Consider the following 12,167-nt stretch of genomic DNA (forward strand, 5'->3'; position numbering starts at 1 on the left):
CCAAACCTCAGGTGAAGGGTGAGGTTCAGAAAGTAGCCTTTCAGAGTGACCTCAGCAGGTATGAGGAATTGAACCTGTGCAGTTAATGATACACTGCATTATAAATCCAGCCATCCAGCCACTGAGCTAAGCAAGGCCCATTCCCTGTTCAGGCAGCTTCTTACACAATAATAGTAGATCTTTCACAACACACAACTTGAATAAATACGATCACCTGGTTGAATAGAAACAGAACACATTTTCCATTACCATCTAAGAAATTGGTGATTACATCTTCATGAAATATCACTGGGGCAGTAATGTTATAAATGCTGATGTTCATTCAAAACTGGTTCTGACGAGGTTAAATTGACAGGATAGTAGGTCTGGAAGAAATTGATTAAGTTTCAGACACAGTACCTGAAACATGCTTCAGTTAATCAAATAATTTCAGGTTTTTGCTGGCTGCTCACATATATTCGAGTTGATGATTCAAAGTATTTGAAATGTGCAGCTAACATTCAAATTTTGGGGTGAAAATGAACAAAATAAAGAGAAGGATGCACACTCTGGGAAGCTTTTGTAAATAAAATCTGCAAGAGTAGGGTTTACTTAGCCTGGTCCAAAAAGTTGCAAAATGCCAGGGTGCAGGAGGGTGGTTAGAATTTAGAGCCAAAAATAGAAATTGCTGGAAAAGCTCAGCAGATGTAGCAGCATCTGAGGAGAGAAATCACAGTTAATGTTCCTCAGAACTGAAGAAGGGTCACTCGACCCAAAACGTTAAATCTGATTTCTCGCTAGAGATGCTGTCATTCTTTCGTAATTCTTTCGGTTTTTATGTGCTTAGAATTTACTTAGTCTCATTGTTTGACTTGAACAATCTCAAATAAGGAATTGTAGATTGTGCATTAAAATTAATAAGTTCTAAATGTATTGTCTGTTTAAGTATGTGATGAGGACAGAAAATTAAATAAAGATAGCCAGTGAGTGAGGCAAATGAGATGGCTAAGGGAGGGGATCTAGATTATGACCAACATGTTCCCTTTTTGAGATGAATTGTTGGGGTGAGTGGTTTATGTGTTGGCCAACTCACATGCCCAATGTCATTGAATTGTGCACTAATCAGCTTGTTAGGGACTGACTGGAGAGTATCTCAGTGACTCACAGGTGTCGACACTAGCATCCTGGCTGCCAGCCAATTCGAGTTTGTCAGCTTCTAGGTCCCTGAAGACTGTCAGTCCAGGCCTACTCTTCAGGGAATGCAATGGCAGGAAGGTCTGTCTTCATCTTTTGCTCCTTGTGGGGCGAGAGGGGTCGGAGGCAAAGGCAGAGAGTTAACTTTCAGAGGTCACCTTCATGTTCCCCCATATGTGGATTGGGTGGACAAATGGAAGTCCTGCTTCAAACTCAGTGGGCACATCACCATGTTTACCCGGTTGGAAACTAATCACTTTTATCGCCTGCTGGGAAGGCAGGTAGGTAATTGATAAATGGCAAGTGGGGGCCCTGAAATTTCTGAGCATTGAGAAAGTCCCCAAAGGACCTTCTTACCCAACACTTAAGTGAGTGAGGTGGTGAGAAGGGGGCAGCTATCATTCCAGTGCCAACTTACACTAATGCTTTCCCGTTTGTTATGGATCAGACCAGACATACCCACCCAACATGTAGTAAACAGATAGCTTAGACTCTAACTTATATGTTTATTTAAAGGCAAGCGTAAGATACTGTGTTCCAGATGTATTTTCATTGGTCTATCACTAGGCTTTATGCAAAACACACTTTATTCTTACAACACAATTAAAATGCGAACAAAAGAAGAACCGGCATAACTTTAATCCTTTTGAAATACTTAACAAGACAATATATGATTTCATCACTAATCATCAACTGTTCCAATATAGGCAGCATCCCACAAACACGCCCTTGGCAAGGCAATTTACCAAAACAGTTTTATTCTCACGTGCTGACTTTCTCCAGTCTAGCCGAAAGAAATTTTTAAAAAAGGAACAATCTGCCTCTTTTATTTCTAATAGGAAAAATTTTCTGTCTAAGTCTAAGTTTTCATCAGGAGCAGTGAGAGACAGAGTTCTAAATATTAACTCCAGCAGCTAGCTAACTCAAAATCAAACTGAAAGCAAAACCCAAACTCCCTTGGTTCTGTAGCCCTGACCCCAGCCACTCATGCTTCTTTTGTCTAATTTGAGACTCAGTGAGAACTCAAAAGCTGTTTAACACTGCCTGTCTGAACAAGACATTTCTGCACCAATGTGGCAGCACCTCTCTGCAAGAGAAACACGAGAGAACACATCTCTCTTAAAAGCCCAGTACTGTCACACATTTCACCACCTCCATGGTGGAGAACATTGCAATCTATGTTTGATAGTGCAAAACATGCAACCAGTGATTAGGTTGCCCACTTTATGTCTATCCCAATTTTTTTATTTCGACTGTCTTCAATTCCAGGGACAGTGTGTCGTGCCCTATCAACTTCAGCTGCTTCGTGAATAGCCATTCCTCCAACATAAGGTGCAAAGTGAGGCTACTTGCTGATTATTATTCAGTGCTCTACACTATGCACAACTCCTCAGATGCTGAATCATGTAGTAAGCAAGCAGTAGGAACTGGACAAAATTCATGCTTGTGCTGACAAGGGGCAAGTAACACTTACACAAGTGCCAGTGAATGACCACAAGAAATAGCTTAACCACCTCCTCATCACAATCAAAAACATTAGCAACACTACCAAGAACCCTACCAGAACATTCTTGGGATTCACACTGATAGAAACTCAACCGAACCAGTTTTATAATAAATAAACCAACAAAGTATTATTGAAGTGTGCACTATGTAAAAAAAAAAGCTGCAGCAAGTTGCAGAGGCTACTTTGTCAGCACCTGCCAAACCCATGACCTCCAACAATCAGAAGGTCTGAGGCAGCTGGTGCATGGGAACATTTTCAGCTCTAAGTTCCTCACAAATTCACACATCATCCTGAGTTGGATATGTATCAAAGAGAAGCCATTATGGATTTGAAAAGGATGGCTGTACTTGACAAATTTCAATGTATTCTTTGAGATGTACAGTGCATGATAGATAGATTAAATGATACGTATATCATTCCCTAGGCATAGGGAATGCCTTTGACCAACTCCCATGTGGGAGATAGCTAGTGAATGTTCAAAAGGAAAAGTCCAAGCTAAAAGTAGCTTTTTGGGGTGGTTGAAAGTGACTAGTGATGTCTACAGGATTCAGTTCTGAGGCCACTCCTAATTGCAGTGTGTATCAGTGATTTGGACAATGTACACACTGGGAGTAGAATGGAAATTCAGTAATGACACTGAAACAAAAAATATGGTTAATTCTTTGAAAGACTAAATGAAGCTGCAAAGGGATGTCGATAAGATAAAGGAATAGGTTAAAACATGGCTGATGGAACTTAACGTCAGTAAGTATGTAGTGATTGGGACCAGGTGGACTTCATTGACTATGAGTTTCTTGATGGGGGCTGTTAACCTGGGCCAATCAGGAAAGCCTTGGCTGACCAATATAACCAAGAGATTAGAATCTCCTCAGTACAGGGGACTGATTTGGAGCTGGCAGTACACAGCCAGTGTACTGTGCACAAGTAAATAAAGGGCAAATTGGTGACGGGATACCAGCCTCAGTGCAGTTATTTCAAAGTGTGAGGTAAATATTTTGTTTAAAAGACAAAGGATAACATTCAATTAAAGGAGCTCAGTGCTGTGGAAAAGGATCAGAATTCTGGGTCATAGGTTCATAAGACAGGAACTGTAAAATCTCAGGTATATGAGACCTTAAAACAAAATACTTGGTTTTATCATAAGATGTATAAAATGTTGAAGGTAAGAAGCAATGTCAACTATAAGGGTGAAGTCACCATAGTCTCACTCCCTCCTTAGACAGAAGCAAGTGGTGATGAGTTTAACCTGAGGATCACCTCAGGTTGAGAGGGCAAGATTGAGAGGGCAGGTCCTTCATGGCACCTTCAGCTGGTGTGGGAATTTAACCCATCTGTTTCACAAACACACCACCCAGCTGATTGGCCTTATCTATCCCGAACATTTTAATAAGATCTAATTTCAAGTCCTGTGTGTTGTATTGTGTTCCACAATCAAAGAAAGTGGTTGGAATTTTATAAAGGGCCATGCAGATGCACTAGGGTTCTGTCCGATTTGAAGAAATTCAGATCCAAAGATGTGTTTCAAAAATGGGGACTTACTTGTCAGGTTGAATTACTGAGATGACAGAAGTGCTTAAAATTATGGAAGTACAGACCAGAGTAGATAAAAGCAGAGTGTTTCCAATAGCTCAGTGGTCTAGAACAAGGGGCCATAAATTAAATGCAACAAAACTGAATGTTATCAGACTGGAGGATTCACCTCTAGGTGTAGTGATTGAGACAGACACTATGTCAACATTCAAGGTTATGGTCAGGCACCAGATGAAGGAAATGATTAAAAGACTGAATGAGCAGCAAATGTGATTGAGGAGTATTTTCTGAGTCCAGAAACTGACAATAACTAGTGGGCTGAAAGGTCTATTTCTGTGATGAATTTTGAATGTACTTCTGTGCTCAGTATTCAGTACCAGTGAACACCACCTCATGACATGTATACCCGAATTTATGCCTTCAGCAGAAGGAAAAAGTGAGAGAATCAGAAAAGTGACTGAAGGAGGAAGAATAATGTTTGATAATTGATAATGAGCAAAGTGTAAAGTCTGGTTTCCAACTCTGACATTGGTTTAAGCAGATGAGATGACATAGTGGTATAAATCCTAGCACCCAGGTTCAAATTCTGCCATAGCACATGGTGGAATTTGAATTCTATAAAAAAAATTCTGGGATTGAGAGTTTGTTGATGAGCATGAAACTGCTACCAATTGTCAGGGAAAAACCCACCAGTTCACTGATGTCCTGTAGGGAAGGAAACCTGCCAGCCTACATGTGACTTCACACCCACAGCAATGTGGTTGACTCTCAAATGCCCTCCGGGCAATTAGAGATGGCTAATAAATACTGGCTCAGCCAGTGATGTCCACGCCCCATGAATTAATGGAAAAGTAACTGGAATTTCAAATGCTTCACATTTGGTGCCAGGCTGCTATATTACTACAAATCATGGAAAACGGATGTGCACTCAATATAAAAATCAGTTACATAGTTTAGATGTTCATGGAATGTGAGGTGAAATTAACAAAACATGAAAATGTTGGGAAAACTGCTGTTAAACATAACATGAGTTTAAATGACAAATGAAGTGTCAGAGAATTAGAAAGAATACTTTTGTTCTGTTTGTACATGAGAACTATTTTGTAAGATCCATATGTGACCCGCTGCAGATCTTTTCCTTTGGACAAATATTAACCAGCATTAAATCAAACAGTTTCTTACACTCTTCTAACAGTCCCTTTCATCTCTTAATTTACCCGTTAAATTGAAAGGGATTCAGAGTGGCTAATCCCACTGCAGTAATCAGTTAGCCTAATTTAAGAGGTGACAAGACTTCGCTACTTTTGGGATGATATATTCAACTGCTGTTGCAGGGTTGTTTAGTACCACTGGAAAATGAAATATACTCAAAATAAACACAAAAAGGATTCTTAGTATGAAAATCTGATATTTTACGAATGATGTTGGACAGAAAAAATGCTAATGATGATGCTGTCCCATTGGGGTTGTGAGGAGAATCTGGTTAATTTTGTGTGGAGGGATGTTGGTGTGGTGTCTTGTTAATTGGGGGCATTGATCTAAGACAGGGTTCTGCACTTAGAATTTCTGCTCAGACAGGCATAAATTCCATGGCCAGCAGATCTTCATCCGGCGATAATGCTACACTCCTGGTCATGCCAGTGGCTGTTTCAGATACTTGGTAACTGGCTTTTAACTGAAAACATGAAATTAATATCTCATTTTGAAGTTTTTCCATCCCAAGCAAACCTTAGCTTTGGGATCCTTCATTCCCAACATATTTCCTGACATCGTTAACAAGATTGCAGCAGATGAGTGAGGAGGATACCAGCAGAAAAATCTTCTTCCTCCAGCTCCAACAACATTCCATAATCCTAAATTAACTGTCTTTTTTTTTTAGCTAATATCTCTGTCTTCAGCAGCCTCCACAAATGTTTATATGTTTGTTGATAAACTTTTCTTATCATTGGGGTTACTGGCCATGCCAGCATTTATTTTCCATCTTTCATTGTGTGTGAACTGTTGCAGTTTATAAGATGTAGTTACATGCACAGTGCTGTTAGATACAGATTTCCAGATCTGAGGACAAGCGAAGTGAAGATAATGAAAATATAACTCCAAGCTAACGCATTGAACGACTTGAAGGGAAATTTGCAACTGGTGGTGTTCTGGTGTGTCTGCTGCAATTGTTCTTCAAATAGGAAGCGGTTACAGGTTTGGAAGGTGATGTCGAAGGAGCCTGGGTGAAATTCGAGCATGTTTTGTAGATGGTACCCAATACTACCACTCTGTGGCAGTGGTGGAGGGAGCAAATTTTAATGGCGTTGGATGAGATGCCAATCCAGTGGGCTGCTTCATCCTGGACAGTGTCGAGAATCTTGAGTATTGTTGGAGCTGCAAGCAGATGCATGGTCTTGCATGGCAGCAGCGATAATGGAGAAGAGTATATGCTGGCTAAGATGGGATGAGGGAGTGTAGGGGGGGGAAGTTAATGAACACAGGGAGGCAAGATTGCTGGAGGGTCCTTCAATTGGCAATGGGGACCAAGAAAGAGGCCCAATACACACCTCCCCACCCCTACCTTCCATTAGCCAAACGTTGGCAGGAATAAATCTGCCAGGCTGCACATTGAGTGCTGGCCTCTCCTGCCATGTGCTAATGTTGAGCAGCGGCAGGATGAGATCCCAAAGTGTCTCAGTTGGGCCTACCCTATGCTTCTCCCGATGCTCATTAAATGGCAGAAGAATGGGTAGCCTGGCAAGGTGTCCTATCTTAGGGGTCCATCCACCTGCTGTCATGTTGCAGCTGTACAAAACTCTGGTGCGGCCGCACTTGGAGTACTGCGTACAGTTCTGGTCACCGCATTACAGGAAGGATGTGGAAGCATTGGAAAGGGTGCAGAGGAGATTTACCAGGATGTTGCCTGGTATGGAGGGAAGGTCTTATGATGAAAGGCTGAGGGACTTGAGGCTGTTTTCGTTAGAGAGAAGAAGGTTAAGAGGTGACTTAATAGAGACATACAAGATGATCAGAGGATTAGATAGGGTGGACAGTGGGAGCCTTTTTCCTCAGATGGTGGTGGCTAGCACGAGGGGACATAGCTTTAAATTGAGGGGTGATAGATATAGGACGGATGTCAGAGGTAGGTTCTTTACTCAGAGAGTAGTAAGGGCGTGGAATGCCCTGCCTGCAAAAGTAGTAGACTCGCCAACTTTAAGGGCATTTAAATGGTCATTGGATAAACATATGAATGATAATGGAGTAGTTTAGGTTAGATGGGCTTCAGATTGGTTTCACAGGTCGGCATCGAGGGCCGAAGGGCCTGTACTGCGCTGTAATGTTCTATGTTCTATGCCCATGGGTAAAACCTAGCCCAATATTCCTTTCCCATTCAAGTACAGTCTTCAAAGATTCTGAAAACACTCCTGTCAGAACTGGTAAATGTGCAAAAATCCACCCCCCTGCCCCAATAATTAAACAAAAGACTAAGTTGAAAAAGAGCTTTGTACAGTTAGATAGAAAAGGGAGCTGCAATTTCAACCTAGACTGCAAATCACTGGGAATCTTTCCAGTAAATGGAAACAATTTAAACAGCAGCGTTTCGGATCACAATAATATGGCCATGAAACTACAGCATGGAAAATAAAATGTGAGATGCAAAATTAGACCTCAAAGAGCAAAACATGCAACTACATTAACCAACAAGAAAGAAGATCAAAATAAAGGTTCACTCTTAATCAGAACCAAGATTTGAAAGCCTCCAAATATTTCTGTTCTGAAGGGAAGCGATTTTTTTTTTTAGTTGTGCTCATTTTGTGCCGAAGTTGATTTTCAGAAGCAAGCCATGGCAAAACATGGGACAGCTGATTTCCACCCTCATTTATTTCCTTTTCAAACCCCAAATAAGGCCAGCAAGCTTCAGCAGGACATAGTTCTTGAATAGTCCGTGTAGTCTGTTAAAAAAAAAGGTGTGGCACATTTCAGGGCAATAAGTCTCCCCTGAAAAGTGGAGTTCTCTACTTCAACAAGCTGCACACATGTGCTACAAAAGTATTAAACTGGAAAACATTACTTTTAAATTACAACGGGTGAAAATGATGGGTTACCGTACCACTGCACTTTTCATTCACAGGAAACTTTACAATGTCAACCATAACCGCACATGTAACAGCAATTTGTCGTGGTGCCAAGAAAATGTCTAATCCACTTTAGGGTTGAGTGTTTGTGAGCAACACCTCTTTCTGAATCATTGACTGACAGAGAAGCTTTCAAGAGATTGCATCTCTAACCACACAGCAGAAAGCAGAGTTAGGAAGGTTACTGTAAATTGCCCCAGTTTTTACACTTCAATGAAACCACCAAGATTTGACAGGTTTACGTTTTAACAAGTTGCCTTAAGCAGGTAGCAGGGACATTTCTGTAATACTAGCAATGTGTTCCTTTTATTATATACATGTTGGGTCCTGATTGTTATGATGCACTGTTTTGCAAATGGAACTTGTACATATTGCTCACTTTGTAGCTGCCAATCAGAAATAGCACCAGCAGATGGAGTTGTGACAAGAAGCCGGAAGAAAGCATGGAGTGGCTATATTAATAAAGGATCCATACTGTTTGTTTGTGCAGTATTAAATCCTGGTCAGTCTCTACCTGTTCTCAATTCCCTAGATGGTGTCAATGGGACCTGACTGAAATTTTGATGACAGGGCTTAAACAGGAAATGGTAATAACGGCATTGTTAGAGACCAGAAGGAGACCATTCGGCCCATTGTGCCTGAAACGGTTCTATTACCTAGTGCCATTCTGTTGCCTTTTCATCAGATCCTTGCACACCATTTCAATCCAAAGAATCAACTAATGTCCTCTTGAATAGCTCAACTGAACCAGCCTCCCCAACATTTCCAGGCACTGAATTCCAGCTCCTAGCAACTCGCTGTGTGAAAAAGCATTTTTTTCACATCACCCTCGCTTTGAATGCACAACACTTTATTTTTATGCCCTCTCATCCTTTCTCCTTTCATAAGCAGGAACAGCTTCGCCTTAACTGCTCTATCCAGCCTGCTCATGAGTTTGTAAACCTTTCTCAAGTCTCCTCTCAGCCACCTTCTTTCCAAGGAGAAAAGTCTAGCCCCATAACTGAAGTTTCTCATTCCTGGAACTATTCTTGTAAACCGCTTCTGGAATCTCTCCAATGTGTTACATTTTTCCTATAATGTGGCACTAACAGTTACAATGTAGTGCCCACAAATGTATACAGGTTGGGACAGTCTAGCATGCAAGGGAATTAAAGTTAGAACAGTTCTGACAATGTAAATTTAAATACATTCCTTTTTTGTCCCTTGGGAGGCCAGGAACAGTTTTTAGGGCACTTCTGATAGAATCTGCCCTTCATTCTATCCCTATCACAGGAATGGCCTGGAAGCTGATCTTGCACACATAATTTCTGGCCCCTGCAATGCATGATATTACATCCCCACCCTACTGACTGGACACTCAAAATGGCTGGTAAAGCTGCGTTCAGCGCTAAAATATCACCTCTTTTAGTTTTTTTTGCTGTAACAGGTGAGTTTTGAACCAACATCAAGGCCCACCTATTGCAAACTGGGACACGCTACAGAAATCTACAAGATATAAAGATTAGAATGATTGCTGGGTCAAGATCAGACCTCAACTGCTCAATAAATTTCCCGGTAATCCATCCATGCAGAAAATTATATTCTGCATAGCCGCAAAATGGAGCTTGACAGAATGAAGCACTTAAGTGCCATGAATAATATAAATGAATAAGCAAATATGTTAGCAATTGTGGCAAAAAGAATGATAAATTACAAACGTACTTGGGTCCCAGAAATGTAATAAGGCTATTAAAATGGTAGATTATAATTTTCCAACACATTAGAAATTTATGGCACTTAAGTAAAGTATTTTAGCAAGTTAGGTGCCTCCTATGGTTTCTGGCAAGTGAAATTGGATGACCTAAGTTCCAAATTATGCACGTTCAATACTCCTTATGGGAGGTACAGATGCTTACAGCTTCCCCTTGATTTTACTCCAACTCAAAAAGTGTATCACAAAACCATTCACATTATATATTAGTGTACTGAAGGTGAGTCATCAAGGAATGACATAATAGAGAGGCACCTATCCAAAGAGGAACATGATGACAGACTTCCAAAAGTAATTTAAGTTATTAGCAGAGTCAATTTGGAACTCAAAGACTGGTGCACAATTGTACAAATGCAAGCTGTCTTTTATTCCTGATCTCATTTTGAATCAATGTATTCAGACAGAGAGGTTAACATCTCAGCTACTGACTGCACACCATGTCCACCGTTCTATGAAAACATGCCAGCCCTTCTTAATGAATGCAATTAATAGCATTAGTGGCAATCCTTTGTAAATCCATCAGGTTTAATGAATGATACAGGTTATATGCTGATTGCACGTAACATTCAAAAATTTTTTTAAGCCAACGCTCAGCTTGCTACGTCATCAGTGCTGAAACATAGCATATTATTGCTAATTGTTTGAACATAAGATCTTCAAAGATTGTCCTTTGCAAAAACAAAGAACTGTGAACAGAAGTCTGAGCTAAGAGCATCATGTGGCCCAAATGAATTTGTGTGTGCTTCGAAGCATATGAATACCAGCAGGCCTGGTTTCACATGCTGATCAGCAGCAGTTCAGATGTAAATGACCGGACCTGCTGCTTAGTTAGGATGCTGAGTCACAGTTTACAATCTGCATAGCTATCCACAATCTGCAATGCACTCTGCCACTCTACTGTACCAATCTCAAACAGGTATACTGTTTTGGATACTGTTGCGGGAGGATAGTCAGGCCTGTGGCACCATAACTGGGTTCTGCTGTACAGCAGGGTGGAGCAAAGTCCAGGCGAGTGATAGTAGTAGGTGACTCAATAGTCAGGGGCACAGGCATGCGTTTCTATGGCTGTGAACGAGACTCTAGGATAGTGTATTGTCTCCCTGGTGCTGGGATCTGGACGTCTCTGAGCAGGTACAGGACATCCTGAAACAGGAGGGAAAACAGTCATTGTCCACGTTGGCACAAATGACATAGGTAAGAAGAAGGAAGAGGTCCTGCGGAGACAAGTCAGGGAGTTATGTAGGGAGCTAAAAAGCAGGACTACCAGGGTAGTAATCTCAGGATTACTAGGGCTAGTGAGGCTGGGAACAGAGAGAGAGTACAGTTGAACACGTGGCTACAGAGCTGGCGTAGGAGGGAGGGCTTTAGATATATGGATTATTGGGATGTCTTCTGGGGAAGGTGGGACCTTGCACCTGAACTGGAGGGGCACCAATATCCTGGGTGGAGGTTCGTTAGAGCTCTTTGGGAGCGTTTAAACTTAGTGGGGGGGGTTGGGAACCGAAACAACAGGCCAGTAAGTGCAGGGACTGGGGATAAAGGTGAAACTGAGATATGTATAGTGCAGAGTAAAAGCAGGCAGAGAGAAGTCATGGGGCTCAGAGGGACTGGATCTCTGGAGTGCATTTACGTCAATGCAAGAAGTATAACAGGTAAGACAGATGAACTAAGAGGATGGATTACTGCATGCCACTGTCTCACCTACCCCGCTCTCACCGTCACTGCCTCAATGGCCCCACTCTCACCGTCACTGCCTCACCGGCCCCACTCTCACCGTCACTGCCTCACCGGCCCCACTCTCACCGTCACAGCCTCACCGGCCCCGCTCTCACCGTCACTGCCTCACCGGCCCCGCTCTCACCGTCACTGCCTCACCGGCCCCAATCTCACTGCCCACTGCCTCACCGGCCCCGCTCTCACCACCGTCATTGCCTCACCGGCCCCACTCTCACCGTCACTGCCTCACCAGCCCCCCTCTCACCACCGTCACTGCCTCACCGGCCCCACTCTCACCGTCACAGCCTCACCGGCCCCACTCTCACCGTCACTGCCTCACCGGCCCCACTCTCACCGTCACTGCCTCACTGGCCCC

General features: G+C 42.2%; 1 protein-coding gene across 1 annotated transcript in view; it reads right to left on the reverse strand.

Annotated features, from left to right (window-relative positions):
- Window positions 1-12,167, reverse strand: part of LOC109918225 (thrombospondin type-1 domain-containing protein 4-like) — a 396,211-nt gene that overhangs the window by 27,820 nt on the left and 356,224 nt on the right. The gene's annotated exons all lie outside the window — the stretch shown is intronic.

This window comes from Rhincodon typus, chromosome 1, assembly GCF_021869965.1.
Source record: "Rhincodon typus isolate 14 chromosome 1, sRhiTyp1.1, whole genome shotgun sequence".
NCBI lineage: Eukaryota > Metazoa > Chordata > Chondrichthyes > Orectolobiformes > Rhincodontidae > Rhincodon > Rhincodon typus.